General features: G+C 38.5%; 1 protein-coding gene across 6 annotated transcripts in view; it reads right to left on the minus strand.

Annotated features, from left to right (window-relative positions):
* The window catches only part of LPGAT1 (lysophosphatidylglycerol acyltransferase 1), a 94,714-nt gene that overhangs the window by 10,203 nt on the left and 62,898 nt on the right, over nt 1–21,613 (minus strand). The gene's annotated exons all lie outside the window — the stretch shown is intronic.

Here is a 21,613-nt window from a genome sequence, read left to right on the forward strand (position 1 = left end):
ATACAGGATTCAAGGTTAAAAATCATTTTCTTCCATCTCTTATCTTTCTGACCTCCTTTCTGGGAGATTTCTTATTTAACTTCTAAATGTTTTGTGGCATTTTAATTTCCTTTATTGTATTTTATTTTTATTTTGCTTTTTTGCTTTTTATAAATTAATAAATTGCTCACACTCAGGTCTTTTTAATTTTTAAGAGCTCTTATTGTTCGGAGTGTTTCTTTTTTATAGTATGCTATTATTGTTTTACTGTTACAATATCTTATGCTTATAATAAGTTTTTAAAATTATAATGGAAATTTTTAAACATTTGCAAGAGGACAGAAAAAGGTTAATGAACCCCCATGTACTATTAGGAATTCTAGAAGCAGACCTTGCCCTGTGTAGTCTGGTCCTCCATGTCACCTTCTTGTGTTTGCTTTAGTCTTTATCTTTCAAGAGTTCAGGTCTGTTAGATTATTAGTTATCTGACATTCTTCGTTGTTCCATCACATTTACAGATATGGGACTGAACGGCTGATTAAAAGCTCTCAGTTTATGAGTGCAGTCTGTTGCCTGTTTACCCTCACTCAGTATTATCTTCGCTGGACCATTTAAATTGGTCTCTTCTCTTAAACTCACCCGCTTCCCCAGAGAAAGATCCTCTGATTTCCTGCTTAGAGAGTGAAGGCCCGATTGCTAGCTTTCCGGTGACCAGTGAAATAAGAGGGCTGGGAATCTTAGCACTCAGCACACTGACATCACTTCACCATGCTGTTTTCATTATGGGACCTCTGCCTCAGTTGTATCTGTTGTTCCTCAGTCCACAGAGCCCCTATTTCCCTCCCCAGAGTAAACCTCCAATGTTTGCCAGGGTAGGGAAAAATAATTTCCCAGCTGTGGGATATAGGGTAGGGGTTGGGGTATCTGCGTTCTTCTTAAACAGATTTCAACCAGTCTTCCCAAGTTTAGTAATGCTTTCAACCTCGTTTCCACAGGTGCTGATGTTGCCAGACTTTTGGAAGTTCTATGGTACAAGGTTGGCTTATGGCTTTCCCACAGCTGGCTTGGGGTTCTGTTATGTTATTTACTGCTCGTTCTTTTTTCCAACTTCCCAACTTTTGCTGCCATTGTCTTTCAGGGTGTTCTCATCCTTGTGGGTTTACATCTTTAAAACCCCATTTAGTGTTATTTTATGGGGGTTTTAGGAGAGCAGGAAGTAGACATGAGTCGAATCTACTATGTCTTCTGAAAAGTTCACCTGTTATTTCTGAAAGATCTAAGATGATTTGCTATCTTTGGCCAGGGCCTACCGCTTGTCATTCTTAAAGGGGCCTCCGTTGCTATTTTGGGTTTAGGCAAAATGAATGTTGGTTACTTACTAAGGGTTTGAAAATTATAATGCTGCATACCATCATAAAAACATTTCAGGCCAGGCATGGCAGCTCACATCTGTAATCCCAGCACTTTGGGAGGCCGAGGCAGGTGGATCACAAGGTCTGGAGTTCAAGACCAGCCTGGCCAAGATGGTGAAACCCTGTCTCTACTAAAAATACAAAAATTAGCTGGGCATGGCAGGCACCTGTAATCCCAGCTACTAGGTAGGCTGAGGCAGAGAACTGCTTGAACCCGGGAGGCAGAGGTTGCAGTAAGCCGAGATGGTGCCACTGCACCCCAGCCCGGGTGACAAAGTGAGACTCAGTCTCGAAAAAAAAGGCCTGGCACAGTGGCTCAAGCCTGTAATCCCACCTTTGGGAGGCCAAGGCGGGTGGATCATGAGGTCAGGAGATCGAGACCATCCTGGCTAACATGGTGAAACCCCGTCTCTACTAAAAATACAAAAAAATTAGCCGAGCGTGGCGGCGTGCGCCTGTAGTCCCAGTTACTTGAGAGGCTGAGGCAGGAGAATTGCTCAAACCTGGGAGGTGAAGGTTGCAGTGAGCCGGGATCACACCACTGCACTCCAGCCTGGGTGACAGAGCGAGACTCCCTATCAAAAAAATGAACAAACAAAACAAAAAACAAAAAAACAAACAAAAAACATTTTGAAAAATTCTATAGTATAGTCAGTAGAACATGATGTTTAGACCAGCAATACTGAAAAAATAATCAGAAAAGAATATTACTTATGAATTACATTACAATGATATGTCTTTCTCTTGTTATTTAAACATTTAAATATCAGATTGGGGGAATATTTTAAAACCCAAATTTAAGTGCGAGTAGACAGAAAAAAAATAGAGGAAAGAAGGAAGGAGTGTGGCATGAAAAATCTATTAAAAATCAATTTGAAAAACACACAGGGCTGGGCATGGTGGCTCACGCCTGTAATCCCAGTACTTTGGGAGACTGAGGTACAAGACTCCATCTCAAAAAAGAAAAAAAAAAAAAAAAAGGAACTCACACGCAATTGATTAAAATTTTACTTTCAAAAATTTGAAAGGATGAAAGATAACCAAAATAGAGTTTTATTTACACAGAAATAACTCTCCCATTCTTTTTTTTTTTTTTTTTGAGACGGAGTCTCGCTCTGTTACCCAGGCTGGAGTGCTGTGGCCGGATCTCAGCTCACTGCAAGCTCCGCCTCCCGGGTTCACGCCATTCTCCTGCCTCAGCCTCCTGCCTCAGCCTCTCGGGTAGCTGGGACTACAGGCGCCGCCACCTTGCCCGGCTAGTTTTTTGTAGTTTTTAGTAGAGACGGGGTTTCACCGTGTTAGCCAGGATGGCAACTCTCCCTTTCTTAATAATCTTCTATCTCCCAAAATACAATACTACATTGCTCTACATCAGTAATATAAAAGCATTTTGGTTGATGAAATATTTTAATGGAGTGGGAGATCCTAAGGTCCAGAAACTTCAAGTTTCAGCTTGCTGCTATAAAATCCCCCCCCATCATCTGCCTCGCGCCTATAATCTCAGCACTTTGGGAGGCCGAGGTGGGTGGATCACGAGGTCAGGAGTTCGAGACCATCCTGGCAACATGGTGAAACCCCGTCTCTATTAAAAATACAAAAACTAGCCCGGTGTGGTGGCACGGGCCTGTAATTCTAGCTACTCGGGAAGCTGAAGCAGGAGAACTGCTTGAACCCAGGAGGCGGAGGTTGCAGTGAGCCGAGATTGTGCCACTGTACTCCAGCCTGGGCAATAGAGGGAGACTCCATCTCATAAAAACAAAACAAAACAAAAAAACAAAATCAAAAAACCAACCCTATCATCCCTTATTATCACAACTTGAATTTACCATTGCTCTGAATAAGCTAACAACAGAAGGATGAATTAAAAAACGTTTTTTTTTTTTTTTTTTTTTTTTTGAGCGTAGTGGCACAATCACAGCTCATGGCAACCTTGAACTCCTAGGCTCAGGTGATCCTCCCACCTCAGCCCGAGTAGCTGGGACCACTGGTGCGCGTCATCATGCCCAGCTAATTTTTGTTGTTGTTGTTTTTTTGTAGAGATGGGGTTTCCCCATATTGCCCAGGCTGGTCTCAAACTCCTGGGCTCAAGAGAGACACCCTCTTCGGTATCCCAAAGTGGTGGAATTGAGTGAGCCACTGTGCTCAGTCAACTTTTAAAAAGAGAAGAAATATTGGAAATGCTTATACTACATAAAATCATCCTATAGGTTAGTATTTGTAGCCCTTTTAAGACCTTTACTCCTAAGTAATTGAAAGATCTCTTTCAAAGTAAACATTTTTCCTCTGCATTGTCCAGCTCAGGTTCTGATATGCCTCATTGAGTGAGTGGGACTCCAAGGCTGAGATTCTCTTCTACAAACAGTGTTCGCTTTGGTTTTTTTTTTTTTTTTTTTTTTTTTTTTTACACATGGAGAGTCTTTGCTTTGTAGGCACAATTAAAATAATCCCAGAAGACAGTGTGGCCTAGTGATTAAGAATACAAACTACCAGGCTGGGCGCGGTGGCCCATACCTGTAATCCCAGCACTTTGGGAAGCTGAGGCAGGCAGATCACGAGGTCAGGAGTTCGAGACCAGCCTGGCCAACATGGTGAAACCCCTTCTCTACTAAAAATACAAAAATTAGCCAGATGTGGTGGCAGGTGCCTGTAATCCCAGCTACTTGGGAGGCTGAGGCAGGAGAATAGCTTGAAACTGGAAGGTGGAGGTTGCAGTGAGCCGAGATTGCGCCACTGTACTCCAGCCTGGGCAACAAGAGTGAAACTCCATCTCAAATAAAAACAAACAAACAAACAAACAAAAAAACAACAAGCTATTGGACAGACTGCCTGGGGTTGAATCCTGACTCCACCACTTGCCAGTTGTGTGACCTTGGGAAAATTGTTAAACCTCTATATGACTTACTTCCCTTGTGTTTAAGATGGGGCTAATCATATTACTTATCTTACAAAGTTACATATATACATATACTTGGCATATGGTAAACACTCATACAAATGCTAGTGTTGGTTGTGACAATTAAGTGTCAGATCATTTAAGGCCAGCATTATTGTGCTTCTGGCTTTTTTGGGTTCAGCAATAGTTGTAGTGACTATATTGGATCTGCAGCTGTCATTGGTTTGGCATTCCATGACTATTTTCATATCGTCAGATAATAAAGTCAATACCAAGAATTTAAAAGATGAAGTCATGACAGAGATTCTGAAGATGCTGTTAATATCAATATTGATATAATCAGAGGAACAGAGACAAGGAGATAAAATTTCAAATGAAGAGTCTCTGCCTAATTAAACAGGTTTATCTTTCCATCTCTTCAAAGGGTAACTTCCATCTTTTGAATTGTAAGAAATGCTCATGTTAGGAAAGACATCCCAAGAATTTTATTGTCTCCTCTTTGTCCCCCCTACATTTTAACTAAACATTCCTATGGTGGGAAAGTTATAGGATATAGAAGATCCTAAGTTTGCTTTGATAGGCTACTTCGCTTACAGTGTATATGAAATTCTACAGAATTCAGCCACTAGGCAAACATGTTTCCATGGAAAAATGTTCTGTGTTCACATTATAATGCTAGGCTCACATCTCCTCACCCTGCTGTATTTTGGCTCCTTGGCAAAAGGCCATATTCCTGTCTCAAGCCATCATCTCCATTTGAAGCGGATTTGAAAAGATGATTAAAAAATAGTCAATTACATAAAGTGCCTTTTCCTAACTTCTTTTCTAAGAAGTTTCCAGGTATCTGGTTCTATGAAATAGTCATTTACATATAAGGGTTAGGTTCAATTTGAGTCAGTGAATGACTGAATGTCTGTACCTACCAAGGAACCTTACAATTTTAATTTGCAGTTAAAAGACAAATTAATGCAAATAATGACAATTTTGTTTTTACCTTTCCTATGTTAACACTTTTGTTTTTCTTGTCATATTGCTCTGGTAAGAACCTCTAGTACAGGGCCGGGTGTGGTGCCTCATGCCTGCAATCCCAGCATTTTGGGAGGCTGACACAGGCGAAATCATGAGGTCAGGAGATCGAGACCATCCTGGCTAACACGGTGAAACCCCATCTCTATCACAAATACAAAAAAATTAGCCGGGCATGGTGGTGGGCGCCTGTAGTCCCTCAGCTACTCAGGAGGCTGAGGCAGGAGAATGGCGTGAACCTAGGAGGTGGAGCCTGCAGTGAGCCGAGATCGCGCCACTGCACTCCAGCCTGGGCGACAGAGTGAGACTCTGTCTCAAAAAAAACAAACAAAAAAAAATCTCTCAGGGATAAACATTCAACACAATTAAGTGTATTACTTGCTGTAAAATTTATTAGAGATACCATTAATCAGATTAACCTTAATAGAAGAAATTCCCTTCTATTTCCAATTTGCTAAAAGTGTTTTCTTATCATGAATGAGAGTTGCATTTTATTAAAAATTTTTTTATCTATTGAAATGCTTATGTAATATTTCCCTATATTCTGTTAATAAGATGAACTACTTTAATTGATTCGAATTTTAAACCAAACTTTCAATCCTAGGATGTATGCTGTCACTATATAACATTACATATTTTAATATATATTGCTGGGTTTTATCTTGCATCTATAACCATGTGAGAGGTCTGCCTGTAAATTTTCCTCTCTTATAATCTCTTTAGTTCAGGTTTTAGTATCAATGTTATGCTATCCCAATAAAACAAGCTTAGGAAGTATCTTTTCTTCTTCTATGCTCTGGAAGAGTTGTGTTTAATGTCCTTTTACTATTTTGTTTTAGTTTTTTTAGAGACAGGGTCTTCCTCTGTTGCCCAGGCTGGTTTCAAAGGATTCTCCTTCCACAGTCTCCTGAGCGGCTGTGAATACAGGTGCACATATACCATACCCAGCTCCTCTTTTTAGTAACTGTAAGATTTGTAGTGGTATCCCCCTTTTCATTCTTGATATTGGTAATGTAGTTAATAGTGTTTTCAAAGAAACATAATTTTCTGATATTGCTATTTCTACCATATGTTTCCTATTTCAACATTTTCCTTCATTTCCCCTGCTTTCTACTGTAATTGGATTTAATTTGCTTTTCTTTTTCTTATTGAGATAAATATTTAGATTACTGGTTTTTAGTTTTCTTACTTTCTATAATAATATTAGCATTCTAAGGCTATAAATCCTTCCTATGCATAGATTAAGTTACATCTCACAACTTTTGATAGATAATATTTTCATTATCATTCTGCTAGCAATATTTTTGAATTTTCATTGTAATCTCTTAATACATAGTAAACATTAAATTCCTCTTATTCTCTACTGATAAACAGTTTCTCATCTTTTGTTATTGGAAACAATGTGGCAACAAATAGCATTATACAAATGTTCATTCATATGTAAGTTTAAAGGATAAATTTCCAGAAGTGAAATTGCTATGTCAAAGTCAAATGCAGTAGTAATTTTTAAAAGATATTGCTGTATTACCTTAATAAAGATTGTACCAATTTATATTTTCATTAGCAATTTGTGAGACTCATTCTTACGGAAAGATTTTTAAATTGGAGTATTACCAAGTCAGAAGGCTCTCGTTTAGGTATAGAGGACGGCTAATAGTGTTTCTTAACTAACTGGGCTATGCCTGACTGGAGACGTATTCATGGAAATTCATCCACGAAGTCTCTTTAAGATAGAGATATCAGGCCGGATGTGGTGGCTCACGCCTGTAATCCCAGCACTTTGGGAGGCCGAGGTGGGCAGATCACCTGAGGTAGGGAGATCGAGACCATCCTGGCTAACACAGAGAAACCCCATCTCTACTAAAAATATAAAAAATTAGCCAGGCGTGGTGGCACATGCCTGTAATCCCAGCTACTCGGGAGGCTGAAGCAGGAGAATCACTTGAACCCGGGACGAGGAGGTTGCGGTGAGCTGAGATTGAGTCACTGTACTCCACCCTGGGCAACAAGAGGGAAACTCCGTCACCCTGCCCCCCTCAAAAAAGAATACAGATATCTTGTGTTTTCATTTCAACATTAATCTTCATTAATAAAAACATTCTGAATCATAAAGTATCTATAATTAAGTACTACCATTGTTTTTTGGTGCCTACATTTATAATAATTTTGGTACAAAGCAGTACGAAAAAGTAAAGGTCCAGAAAAGTAAACGGGTGCATACTTAAAAGCACACTCTTATTTTCTCGCCTCTTAAAATTGATGACCTCTGAACTATGTATGCATGGGGCAGACTCCGAGCAGAATAAAGCTCCGCAATTCTAGTTAATACATTACGGTTCTAAACACAAGGGTGCTCAGAGCAACACAAGAGATGTTAACTATTCAGGAAATCTAATGGTTTCTTTCTCTTTCCTCCAATTTAAATGTCCTTAAATGTCTGGATGTTTAGGAAGGTCAATTAACTTCACCTTGATATTAGAGGCATATCTTAAAATTTAAAAATCAGATTTTTCTTAAGTGAAAGGTATTACAAATTACTGAGTTTTTACTTTTAGATAATTTAATATGGTCTTAACACATTTTTGCAGCCTATGTAGTACTTTTAACTATTCAACTCTACCATCCTGAGTAGCAGCCAAATACTTGCATTACTTTTTGCCTCCTAAAACTATTCTATTTCTGCCTTGTTGACACTCATTGCTTAATATAAAAGGCTATGCATGCCACCACTTGCAGGAATCCTCTCACCAAGGGAAAGGATTCTCTAGCTCTTCTTTAAAAAACAAAATAAATTTATCAAAAGCAAATGTCTGCCAATCTGTTATCAGCCAATTCTGGTAGTCTTGGCACCCTTCTCATTAATAACCCATGTCAGACCTGTCATCATATATCATTCTCTTCATGACAAGTATTGGGGTGTGGCAATGGGCTCATAACCAATTAGGGCCAAGGAGATGATAATGAAAGTTCTGTAGGGGCTTCAGGGAAAAGTTTAAGAGGGATTACAAGAAAAATAAAATCTATTTTTTCTCTTGTCTTTATCTTCATGGAAGTGTGAGGTCTTACATTTCCTCACAGCTACTGGCTGAGGATGAAAACAATTCAGAGAGGAAAGCAGACCTGGGAGAAACAGAGTTTGAGTCATCAGATTAAGTACATCATCCTGTCCTATTTTCGAAGTCCAGTTATGTGACCTAATAATTTCCCTTATTGTGAAAGTCTGTTTGAATTGGACTTTGAGTTACTTAGAGATACAAATAGTTAGCTTGGCTTTTAAGGTATACCAAAATCTGAACTCAACTTTCCAACTGTATTTCCCAGAGCTTCAATTTATGCATGCATATTATGGACTACTTATTGTTTCCTACATGTGTGCTATACTTCCATAGTTCTGTGTGTTTGTTCATAGTTACTACTGCACAAAATGCCCACCCACCTACCCTTCCCATCTCTACCTACCTAAGTTCTATCTACCATCTTCTAAAGCCTAATAGAAATAAAGCCTCCATAAAGTTTCCTCTGGTCTAAGAAGGCCATAGTCCCATTGGTTAGCACAGAATAGGTACTCTTTGTAAGACAGATAAAAACTTGTTGAATCATATCAGCTAATACTTGCAGTATGTAATTACTTTATAAGATTAATTTAGTCTCTGTTAATATAAAATCAGGTCTAATCAACTTAAGGATAACTTAGCAAGGGCCATAGGGCTAAAAGAGATCTCAAAATAGTATCTAAAATACCTTTATAAGGAGAAAATTGACATTAAAAATAAAGCTGAATTAAACAGAAGAACATTAAAAATAAGGCTGAATTGAACAGAGGAAGTCTGGGTTTACCAGTTGAATTCACAAAAGAATGCTGGTGAAGTATCTATTGCTTCAATAGGGTTGAACATGGGGGTGGGGATATGTGTTGAAAGAGAACCTACTCCACCATCTGCCCAGACTAGCTGGGATATTCTCTTCTCTTAGGAGACAGCCAGGAGGGCAGACCAAATGCTCCTTCAAGAGCAATCTACTTCTATTACTCTGATTGGTCACCATGGGATTAAAATATTAAAGCAACTAATCCCCTAATATGGTAAAGGATTAAATACATGGAATACCAGTCCTCTTGAAATCAAATAAGAGGAGTGCTTGTGGGATTTAAATAAGTAAACACGTATACACCAGAAATAAACCTTTACAATACCAATAGCTGCCCAAACGAAAAACTAGCTCCTAATTTTCAAGAAATGAACATTCTTATTATCAGTAATTCAGAATGTGCTCTTAAATAGAGACAATATACTACCAAAATCCAGTCAGATTTAGAAGCACTAGATGAAATTACACTTTCAAAAAAATGTAAAGTAATACTTAGCAGCTGGCACCCCCTATACTGGAGTTGGAGCATTTGAATTTTTATGCAAAGACTCCAAAATGTGAGCTGACAAACAACATGGCTAAACCTTCAATTCAATTATGTCAAGATTGTGTAAGGAACTAAGCACTGAAGAAGATTCTGAAATAAACAGTTCCTGCTTTCAAATAGCTAATCATCTAGCAGAGGGAAAAGAAGAGTAACAACCAGAATATGATAAACACGGTGCGAGGATTTCAGAGAACTACTGTGTGAGTTTAAATAAGGGAATGTGTGTATTTACTTATGGCACAGGACATATAAAAGAGATATCACTTGAATTTGGCCTAAAAGAGTAAGAAGAATGCTATGGTTTGAATGTGTTTTGTCTCTGAAACTCATGTTCAAACTTAATCTCCAATGTCAGTATTAAGAGGTGAGGCCTTTAAAAGGTGATTTGGTCATGATTGTTCTGCTTTCATGAATAGATTAATCCATTCATGGATTAATGGATTAATGAGTTATCAAAGAAGAAGGTTAGTTATCACAAGAGTGAGTCTGTTCTAAAAGCCACTTTGGCTCTCAGTGCTCCTCTCTCACCCTGTGATGCTTTCTGCCATGTTATGAAGCAGCACAAGGCTCTCACCAGAAGCCAACCAGATGCAGCCACCTGATCTTGGACTTCCCAGCCTCCAGAACTGTGAGAAAGAAACTTACATTCTTTATAAATTACACAGTCTCAGATATTTTATTAAAGCAATAGAAAATAAACTTAGATATAGGATTTTTTTACTTTGTTAAGTAACACATGCATATAATTTCCAAAAGTCAAAGCATACCACAGGGTAGACAACAAAAAATAATGGCCCTATACTTTCCTTCCTCAGACACTTGTTTCTCAGATACAACCCCTCTCTTTCTTTTGCTACTTACTTCCATACAGATTATAAATGTTTTAATAGCACTATTTCCAGATTATCCTATTTAAAATTTATTTGTTGGTTTCCTATTATGGCAGGTAAGGATTTGACTATCTTAAACCATTGTCCTCTTCTCCTTCAGCTTCCTCCTTCTCCTCTCCTAGGTAATTAAAAATTCCTTCTTGGGCCGGGTGCTGGGGCTCACGCCTGTAATCCCAGCACTTTGGGAGGCCAAGGCAGGCAGATCACCTGAGGTTAGGAGTTCGAGACCAGCCTGGCCAAAATGGTGAAACTCTGTCTCTACTAAAAATACAAAAACTAGCTGGGCATGATGGCATGTGCCTGTAATCCCAGCTACGTGGGAGGCTGAGGCAGGAGAATCACTTGAACCCAGGAGGCAGAGGTTGCAGCAAGCTGAGATCGTGCCACTGCACTGCAGCCTAGGCGACTAGAGAGAGACTCCATCTCAAAAAAAAAAAAAAAAAAAAAAAAAAAAAATTCCTTCTCAGTGCCAACTCTGTCTTTTGTAACTATGTCTATGATTATACCTATTAGTTTGTGTTCTATTTATTTTCCTATGTGCCTGTTTTGTCTAACAGACTGCACTATTCTCAGCTTTGCACCCAGTGTATAAGTCAGTGCCCAGTCCTTAGTAGGAACTCAGGTTTGCTGAACAGAATTAAACTACAGTAATCTGTAAGCACAAAACTTTATGTGGTGTCATCTGTAGATAATCATCAATGTTCACGGACACTACCAGGGTTAGTGTGGCAAGAACAACACAGAAATCCAGAAACTACTTGTTACAAAAAATAGATTTATGGACAAAAACAGAAACTATCAAATTTTACATATCAGAATATCTCCCAGCATTCAATTCCCAGAAGTTTTACTTTGAGCCATTATCCTGAGCTAAGCTGCTAGGCCTAATAACATTACTATAATGTAATATTTACAGCTTCCCCCTGGAACTATTAGAACAGTTTTAAAAAGAAACCACTCAGTTATCTGAAAATAAATTTCAGAAACTCAGATATAAACTTTTACTTAAATACGGGAAATAAACCAAAGCAGATATTTCCAAAGACTATACAAGTAGCAAACCTAGGGACATACCAGCAGATACTTTTGAGATAGGAAGATGGCAAATACTTAGCACCTAGGCCACTGCTTCCCCTTCTCAGTCAAGGATAACTGAGCCCTCCTCTTGACCCTTGTTCCTTGCAACAGTCAAGAGCCCTCAAAATGCCATTTGGAGATATAAACCATGAGATGACATTTTTAGAACTGGAATTTATTATATCTTTATTCATTGTATATCCTTTGAGACACACAGTAAGATGCTTAACAAATGGTTGCTGATTGAGCAGAAGTGAACTCTCCAGTAAGCAAAATCTGACATTGGTTTCCCTGCTTAAGAGACTCACTATTACATTTTTCATGTGTCTAATGATGTTTTTAAACTTTTTATTTTGAAATAATTTCAGACTCAAAGAAAAGTTGTAAAAATAGTATAAAAATTCTCATATGCTTCACCCAGATTCCCCAAATGTTAATATTTCTCACATTTGCTTTATCATTCTCTCTATCAAAATCTATGTTTTCTGTCATTTTTTCACTCAAATTTTGAGAATAAGTTAAATGAAAAGGTTAGACAAAAAGATCTAGGTAGTCTTTCCATTTCTCAGATTCAATAACTAAGTAAAAGATAAACAGCAATTATCAGTTAGAATTATGTTTAACCATTGTTCAATTAAAATTAAAACCCTAGGAATTTTTGTATTTGGGGGCATAATATTTCCACAAAACTGTATTAGAAAATAAGAGGTATTTTTGGAATAACAATGGCACTTTGCTAGACCTTAAGGAGATCTAAAAGTGAAAAAGACATGGTGAACCCCCAAAGAATCAAGGAGGTGGGGAGAGAATTCTTTATTTCCAATGCTTACTTCCAGTTACTTACCAAATTACAACATTTTCAAAATCATATTATGTCCACATTCATCTATTGATAATATCCCAGTAAATAACCTTTATCTGTTATTATTTTAGTTCTATGTGTATAGGTTAATTTTTGATATCTGGCCTAAGTCTAGACTGGGCTAAGTCTAGATAGCTGGTAAAACATTATTTCTAGGTGTGTTTGTGTGGGTGTTTCTGGAAGAGATTAGCATCTGAATTGATGAACTGAGTAAAGTGGATGCTCCCTACCCCCCCATGAGGGAGGGCATCTTTTAATCCATTGAGGGCCCAAAGAGAACAAAAAGGTGGAGGAAGGACAAATTTACTCTCTCTGCTTGAGCTTGGCCATCCATCTTCTCCTCCCCTTCAACATCAGTGCTCCTGGCTCCTGGGTTTTCAGCCTGAGACTGTGACTTACAGAGTTAGTACCCCAATTCTCAAGGCCTTTCGACTTGGACCAGGACTTACACCAGCAGCTCCCCAGTTCTTGGGCTTTCAGACTTAGACTAGAACTGACAACATTGGCTCCCTTGGTTCTCAGTCCTTCAGGGCTGGACCGGAATGACGCCACTGGCTTTCCAAGGCCTCCAGCTTACAGACAGCAGACTGTGGGACTTCTCAGCAGCCATAATCACATGAGCCAATTTCTCATAATAAATCTCTCTCTATGTATCTTTATACAGATGATCCTTGACTTACAATGGGGTTACATTGTGATAAACCCACTGTAAGTCAAAAATGCATTTAATATGCCTAACTACTGAACATCATAGCTTAGCCTAGCATACCTTAAATGTGCTGAGAACACTTATATTAGACTACAGTTGGGCAATCATCTAACACAAAGCCTATTCTATAATAAAGTGTTTAACTTCACACAGATGGGCATTTTGTAGAGATGATGGGAAGTGAAAACACAAAACACAATATCCAAAAAGTACTGGCAACATAGTACACTGTGGAGTATTGGCTGTTTACCCTCATTATCGTGTGGTTGACTGGGAGCTGCAGTTCACTGCCATTGCCCAGTATCTCAAGAAAGTATTGTACCACATATCACTAGCCTGGGAAAAGATCAAAATTCAAGATTCAAACTGTGGTGTCCACTGAATGTCTATTACTTTCACACCATCATAAAGTCAAAAAAATCATGAAGTTAACTACCTTAAGTCAGGGACCATCTATATGTCCTATCGATTTTGTTTCTATGGAGAACCCTGACTTACTATGGTAACATAAAAAAACTTATTTCACGTATACTTTTTCTAAATATCTGAAATTAGGCATATCTTCTAATTAGAGAATGGAAATTTTACCTTATTTGTAATGATGATTCACCTGATTCTTCAACATCATTATAGAAACACAGACTTTGATTCACAATATAGCCAAACCTCAATTGAGACCACTTATTTCATGTCTCCATCCTGAATAGCATCAAACTGAAAAGCTTTTCTGTTTTTTTCTTTTGAGACATAGTCTCACTCTGTTACCCAGGTTGGAATGCCGTGGTGTGATCTTGGCTCACTGCAACCTCTGCCTCCTGGGTTCAAGTGATTCTCCTGCCTCAGCCTCCCAAGTAGCTGAGATTAGAGGCACATGTCACCATGCCCAGCTAATTTTTTTTTTCTTTTTTTTTTCAGTAGAGATGGGATTTCACCATGTTGGCCAGGCTGATCTCAAACTCCTGACCTCAAGTGATCCATCCACTTCGGCCTCCCAAAATGCTGGGATTACAGGCATGAGCCACCATACCCAACCATAAAAAGTTTTATTAATTGCTTTTAAAGGAAAGGGGGAAAACCTGCTGGTGTGGAAAATAAAAACCTTTAGGCAGTGAACATTAATAACAACAGCGAAGCAGAACTAAAAACTTGTTTAAATTTAATATGTAATTTTCCATTTTCCAATTGGTAGCTCTGAAGAGTGGCTGATGGCAAAAAACATACAGACTTTTCTAGGGAAAAGCAGGATATGGAGGCAAAGCAATAATAAACAAGCAATGATAAGAAAAGCAGACAAGAAGAAAATTATTAGATAGCTGAAGTAGAGATGACATTATCAATAATTATCAGTAATGATAGAGAAAAATCCTAGCGTAAGAAAAACTAAAGATAGGACACTGTTTCCTTCTACTAGGGGAAAAAAAATGTAACTATTAGCTCAAAAATCTTTAAAGGCAATATTATCATTAGATAAGTAATTTTGGGGCTGGGGCTGAGGGTGGCAAAGACCTGAACATACATCATTATTGTATCCAAGGGTATATACGTTATTCGAGTTACTCACAGTTATTACAAAAAGCTGACCTAAAACTTGGTCCCCAATATGTTGAATAACTGATTGTTACTATATTTATTTTATTTTATTTATTTATTTATTTTAAGACGGAATTTCGCTCTTGTTGCCCAGGCTGGAGTGCAATGGCGCAATCTTGGCTCACCACAACCTCCACCTCCCAGGTTCAAGCGATTCTCCTGCCTCAGCCTCCCGAGTAGCTGGGATTACAGGCATGCGCTACTGTGCCTGGCAAATTTTGTATTTTTAGTAGAGACGGGGTTTCTCCATGTTGGTCAGGCTGATCTCGAACTCCTGATCTCAGGTGATCCGCCCGCCTCGGCCTCCCAAAGTGCTGGGATTACAGGCATGAGCCACTGTGCCCAGCCTACTATATTAATCTTATTTTACTTTGTTCTTTTATGTCAAAAAATAATTATGTAAATTAAAATCTCTTAAAGCTCAGTTTTAAATTATGGATAAAACAGTAGAATATGAAAATCTAGACTATGTAATTTGAGTATTTCAATATCCTTGATTTAAAAGGGAAAAATCTATTTAGTATCTTATTAAATGGTATGCATTTTAAATGTGAACTTATTAAATTTTTATACCTACCAGATGAAAATGCTTTTGTTGCAATTATTCAAAGTTATTAATCCAAAACCCCAAATTCTGTGGGCAATTTCTTTTTTCAATTAGCTATTTTTAATTGAAGAATACATGCATATTGTAAAAAACACTTAAATAGTACAGTGAAAAGTACAAGTCCCTCCCCAGGGGCACCCACTGTTAACAGCTGAACTCTAACCACATGGCAGTCACTATGCTGCCTGCCCTTTTTTTGTGAGGCGGGGAAAGGAACAGTATTTATCGTTTAGATTTTTGTTTGAAGTGCTGCCTGCCAAATGTCCAATTAAATTATAACCAATGCATTATTACATTGATTTTAAGATGTCTCCCAATTTCAGAGATGTTAATATGTGACAAAACACACATTTCTATTGTGTGGTTTTCAGAGCTTAATTCTGGTACCAATGGTGTGACATTATCTCTATGGAATGGGCTTTCAATACCATTTTTATAACTCTCAAATACAAGAAGTATCATTAGAAAATCATCCCAAATCCACTTAAGCATACTAGACTGAGGGGAACAACTGCAATTTGAAGTAGGGTGGAAAGAGGACATTTGAGCAGGTCTGAAGGCAGTGAGGGCGATCTTCATACAGATTTCCAAGGGAAGACTCTTTGTGGAGTAGGAAACAGTCAGTAGGAACACGAGGTAGGAATACATTTGGGATGTTCAGTAACAGCAAGAAAGCCAGTATAGACACAGGGGAATGACTAAGGAGTAGAAGGAAGAGGTCAAATAAGGCCTTAGATACCACTGTAAGACTTCGGGGGTTTTTAGATGGGAAGCCATGACGGAATTCTGAGCCTGGCATTGACACCATTTGACTTTTAAAAGGAGCACTCTGGATACTATGTTGGAATTCGCCAGGGGACAAAGGTAAAAATAGGATGACACATTAGGAGGTTATGTAGTAATCTAGGAGCAGGATAGAGGTGATAGTGGCTAGGACCAGGGTGAAAAGAAGTGGTCAGGAGATATGTATTTAAATTTAGAAGCAAAAAGATTTCCTAACTGAGTGGATGCAGAATATGAGAGAAAAAGAAGAGCCATGGATGACCCCAAGGCTTCTGATCTGAGTGACAGGAAGGATGGAGGCTGTTATCAATAATGAGATGGTAAAGGCTATGAGGGAGTATGTATTTTTAGGAAAATCCACAGTTCAGTTTGAGAGAGTATTATGGGAAAGGGGTCCTGATCCAGCCCCCAAGAGAGGATTTTTGGATCTTCTGCAAGAATTCAGGGTGAGTCCATAGACTAAAGCGAAAGCAAGTCTATTAAGAAAGTAGAGGAAAAAAAGAATGGCTACTCCATAGACAGAGCAGCCTTAACGGCTGCTGGTTGCCCATTTTTATGGTTATTTCTTGATTATATGGTAAACAAGGGGTGGATTATTCATGCCTCCCCTTTTAGACCATATAAGGTAACTTCCTGACGTTTCCATGGCATTTGTAAACTGTCATGGCGCTGGCAGAAGTGTAGCAGTGAGGAAAACCAGAGGTCACTCCTGTTCCCATCTTGATTTTGGGGGGTTTCAGCCAGCTTCTTTACTGCAACCTGTTTTATCAGGAAGGTCTTTATGACCTGTATCTTATGCCACCACCTCTTATCCTATGACTTAGAATGCCTTAACCATCTGGGAATGCAGCCCAGTAGGTCTCAGCTTTATTTTACCCAGCCCCTACTCAAGATGGAGTTGCTCCAGTTCAAATGCCTCTGACGAGAGGACTATTAGACATACTAGTGAAGGAGTCAAGCACTCAGAAATAAAAATCTGTTTAGTATATTCCTTTGAAGAATACATGATATTTTTAATGCTCTCTGCTCTGAGCAAAAAAATAACAAAAAAGAATACACAATATTTTATTTAGTCATCCCTCTACTAATGGACATTTAGATTATTTCTAATTTCTTACTCTTACAAAATATCTTGCAGTAATATCCTGTCTTTCTCTAGGATATATAGCCCCAAGTAGAATTGTTATGTCGTAGATAATTTAAAATATTGCTAAACTGCTCTTCAGATTGGCTGCATGGATTTGTGTGTGTTAATTTCCCTAAAAGCTCACCAATATTTGATATTGATAAGAAAAAAATAGCATTTTGCCCTGTTTTGCATTTCTCTGATCTTTTCATATATTTTTATTTCTATAAATAACAAAAAGTCTTTGTGTCTTTTGTACATTTTCTTCTGCGTTTTTTTTTTCTTTTTCTTTTTCTTTTTTTTTTTTTTGAGACGGAGTCTCGCTCTGTCGCCCAGGCTGGAGTACAGTGGCCTGATCTCAGCTCACTGCAAGCTCCGCCTCCCGGGTTTACGCCATTCTCCTGCCTCAGCCTCCCAAGTAAGCTGGGACTACAGGCGCCTGCCACCTTGCCCGGCTAGTTTTTTGTATTTTTTAGTAGAGATGGGGTTTCACCGTGTTAGCCAGGATGGTCTCAATCTCTTGACCTTGTGATCCACCCGTCTCGGCCTCCCAAAGTGCTGGGATTACAGGCTTGAGCCACCGCGCCCAGCCTCTTCTGCGTTTTAAATATTATTGATTTGTAAAAACTGTTGAGCTGTTTACATATACAGTCATGTGCCACATGACATTTCAGTCAACGACAGACTGCATATATGACAATGGTTCCTGTAGATTATAATGGAGCTGAAAAATTCCTGTTGCCTAGTGATGTCATAGTCATTGTAATGCCATAGCACAATTACTTTATTTTTAAAATAAATTTAGTGTAGCCTATACAGTGTTTATAAAGTCTACAGTAGTATAGTGTAATATCTTAGGCCTTCACATTCACTTATCACTCACTGACTCACTCAGAGGAACTCCCAGTCCTACTAGCTCCATATATGGTAGGCGTATCATTTTAAGAATCCTTTGTACTGGCCAGGGACTGTGGCTCACACCTGTAACCCTAGCACTTTGGGAGGCCAAGGTGGGTGGATCACTTGAGCCCAGGAGTTCAGGATCAGCCTGGACAAAATGGTGAAGCCCCATCTCTACTAAAAATACAAAAATCACCTGGGCATAGTGACGCATGCCTATAATCCCAGCTACCCGGGGGGCTGAGGTGGGAGAACTGCTTGAGCCCAGGAGGTGGAGGCTGCAGTAAGCTAAGATCGCACCACTGCACTCCAGCCTGGACAACAGAGAGAGAGACACTGTCTCGGGGGGGGAAAAAAACAAAAAAAACAAAAAAACTTTTATATTGTATTTTTACTGTACCTTTTCTATGTTTAGATACACAAATACTTACCATTGTATTCCAATTGCCTACAGTCTTCACCACAGTAATATGTTGTACAGGTCTGTAGCCTAGGAGCAACAGGCTATGCCATACAGCCTAGGTGTGTAGGAGGTTATACCATCTAGGTTTGTCTAAGTACACTCTATGATGTTCGTACAATGATGCAAGCACCTAATTTTACATTTCTCAGAAAGTATCCCTGTCATTAAGTGACACATGACTATATACTCAATACTTATTTTTGTTATGTGCATTTCAAACACTTTATTGTGTCTCTTGAACACTCTAGTTTTTAGGTTTTTTTTTTTTTAATTGGACATTTTATTTTTATTTACTTATTTATTTTCATTATTATTATTATTTTGAGACAGAGTCTCACTCTGTCACCCAGACTGGAGTACAGTGGCGCTATTTCAGCTCACTGCAACCTCCGCCTCCTGGGTTCAAGCAATTCTCGTGCCTCAGCCTCCCGAGTAACTGAGATTACAGGCGCTCACCACCATATCAGCTAATTTTTTGTGTTTTTAGTATAGATGGGGTCATCACATTGGCCAGGCTGGTCTTGAACTCCTGATCTCAAGGGATCTGCCTGCCTCAGCCCTCCCAGAGTGCTGGGATTACAGGCGTGAGCTACTGTGACCAGCCTAGTTTTTAGTTTTGATGTACTCATATTTATATTTTCCTTAATGATTTATGACTTCTGATTTCTGTGTCTTGTAAGGAAGGGCTACCCTACTTGAAGACATTAAGAGTCTCCTATATTTTCTTCAAATACTTTATTGCCCAGGCTAGCCTCAAACCCCTGGCCTCAAGCGATCCTTCTGAGGAGCTAGGAATACAGGCACGGTTCATTGCACCCACCCAAATACTTTAGGCTCCCATTATTGTTGTTGAGATAAAATCCACCAGGAATTAATGTTGGTATATGGTACAGAGTGACATTCTAGCTTTTCCTCCCATATTGTGAATCAACAGTCCCAAAACTATTTATTGGATAGTTTGTCCTTTCTCCATTGATAGGAAAGGGCTATCACTCAATCATACGTGAGTTCACAAATAAATCTTGACCTGAACTTTCTAATCTCTCCATTGATCTGGACTTTCTCCTATAACTACACTGTTTTAATTACATTAGTGTAACTAAACTTGACATCTAGTAGGAAGAACTCCTTTGTTTTGTTCATCCTCAAAACTATCTTAGCTATTCATTTATCTTTACTCTCCCAAATGAATTTTATAACCAAATTTTTGTCCAGTTTCTTGAAAAACCATCCTGAACTCTGTTTGGAATTACATTAAATTTATAGGTTAATCTGGAAGAACTGCCATCTTTATAATATTGAGTCTTCACCTTATGAACACACAACACGTATTCTCTTTCTATATATTCAGGTCTTTCATGTTTTTACATTTTAGAGAATACATAATGAAATATTTACAAATGACATTATATGATGTCTGAGGCTTGCTTCAAAATAATCCACTGGGGTCTGAAAATAACATACAGGAGGTAACACTGACCATAAGTTGGTAATTGTTGAGGGGGTGTGATGTGCACATGAGATTTCATTTACAAGTCTGAAATTTTCTGTAATAAAAAGATTTTGAAGGAATAACTATTTCTGAAATTACAGCCCCTAAAACATATAAAAACTCATGACTTTTTTGTTTTGTTGTCTTAGGGAGTAAGGGTAAAAGCAGAAAGAAAGACTAAAATGGTATATTAATCAAAAATACATACAGGGTTAGGCATAAAATTACAAAATATTATTCTCTGTTTTTAAGTGTTGGTAATTTTTCTCACAAATAACTTTTCCCTCATCTCTTTGACAATAATTCTCACTGTGCAGATGTAATTTTAATAATACTCTGCAAACTAATGTAGGCTATGTATGTGCCCAGCCATGGAAATTGCTAGATCACAGAGTATGTGCATTTTCAATTTATAAGTATAGTCAGCTAGTCCTCAAAGTGATCACAGTAGATTGTAATCTCATTAGCAGTATATAAGAAATCACCCTTTCCCATATTGGTGTCCAAGTCACCATCTTTGATTTTTCCAAATCTGATTGGCCTGAAATGGCGTATCATTTCTTTTATCAATTACAAATACCCTAAAGCAAATATGTCAAAATGTTAATGTTTGTTTACTCTTGCTAGACAGCATATGTATCTTTAAAAAATATTAGTATTTATTTTCTAAATTAATTCCCCCTCCCCAAATTAAAGTAAGTTATTTCCCAAAGTTCATACTTGAATGCCTTCTCCCAAGTAACCAAAGTACTAATCAACTTACACATGAAAACAACACCTCTGCTTTTAGTAATCTATCTATGCCACTACACTTATGGTTATATCTCTTCTCAAGATTTTAAACACGAAAAATTAAGCTACTTCTGCACAAGGATCATTTTCTTTATTTTTATTTTTATTTTTTCTTTGAGACGGAGTCTTGCTCTGTCGCCCGGGCTGGAGTGCGGTGGCCGGATCTCAGCTCTCTGCAAGCTCCGCCTCCCGGGTTTATGCCATTCTCCTGCCTCAGCCTCCCGAGTAGCTGGGACTACAGGCGCCCGCCACCTCGCCCGGCTAGTTTTTTGTATTTTTAGTAGAGATGGGGTTTCACCATGTTAGCCAGGATGGTCTCGATCTCCTGACCTCGTGAACCACCCGTCTCGGCCTCCCAAAGTGCTGGGATTACAGGCTTGAGCCACCGCGCCCGGCGGATCATTTTCTTTAACTCACTGTCCTAACTGAAGTGAAATAGACATTTATATTAAGGGCAGACATTACTTTTGTCTTTACCCCGATAAATACTCTCCCTGTAATTAAAATCTAATCATGTTTAATTTTCCTATTAACCACTGAACAGCAATGCACTGTGCCCACTACTTGCTTAGCAGGAATAAGCTGTCTTCCAGTTTGA

This window comes from Piliocolobus tephrosceles, chromosome 1, assembly GCF_002776525.5.
Source record: "Piliocolobus tephrosceles isolate RC106 chromosome 1, ASM277652v3, whole genome shotgun sequence".
NCBI lineage: Eukaryota > Metazoa > Chordata > Mammalia > Primates > Cercopithecidae > Piliocolobus > Piliocolobus tephrosceles.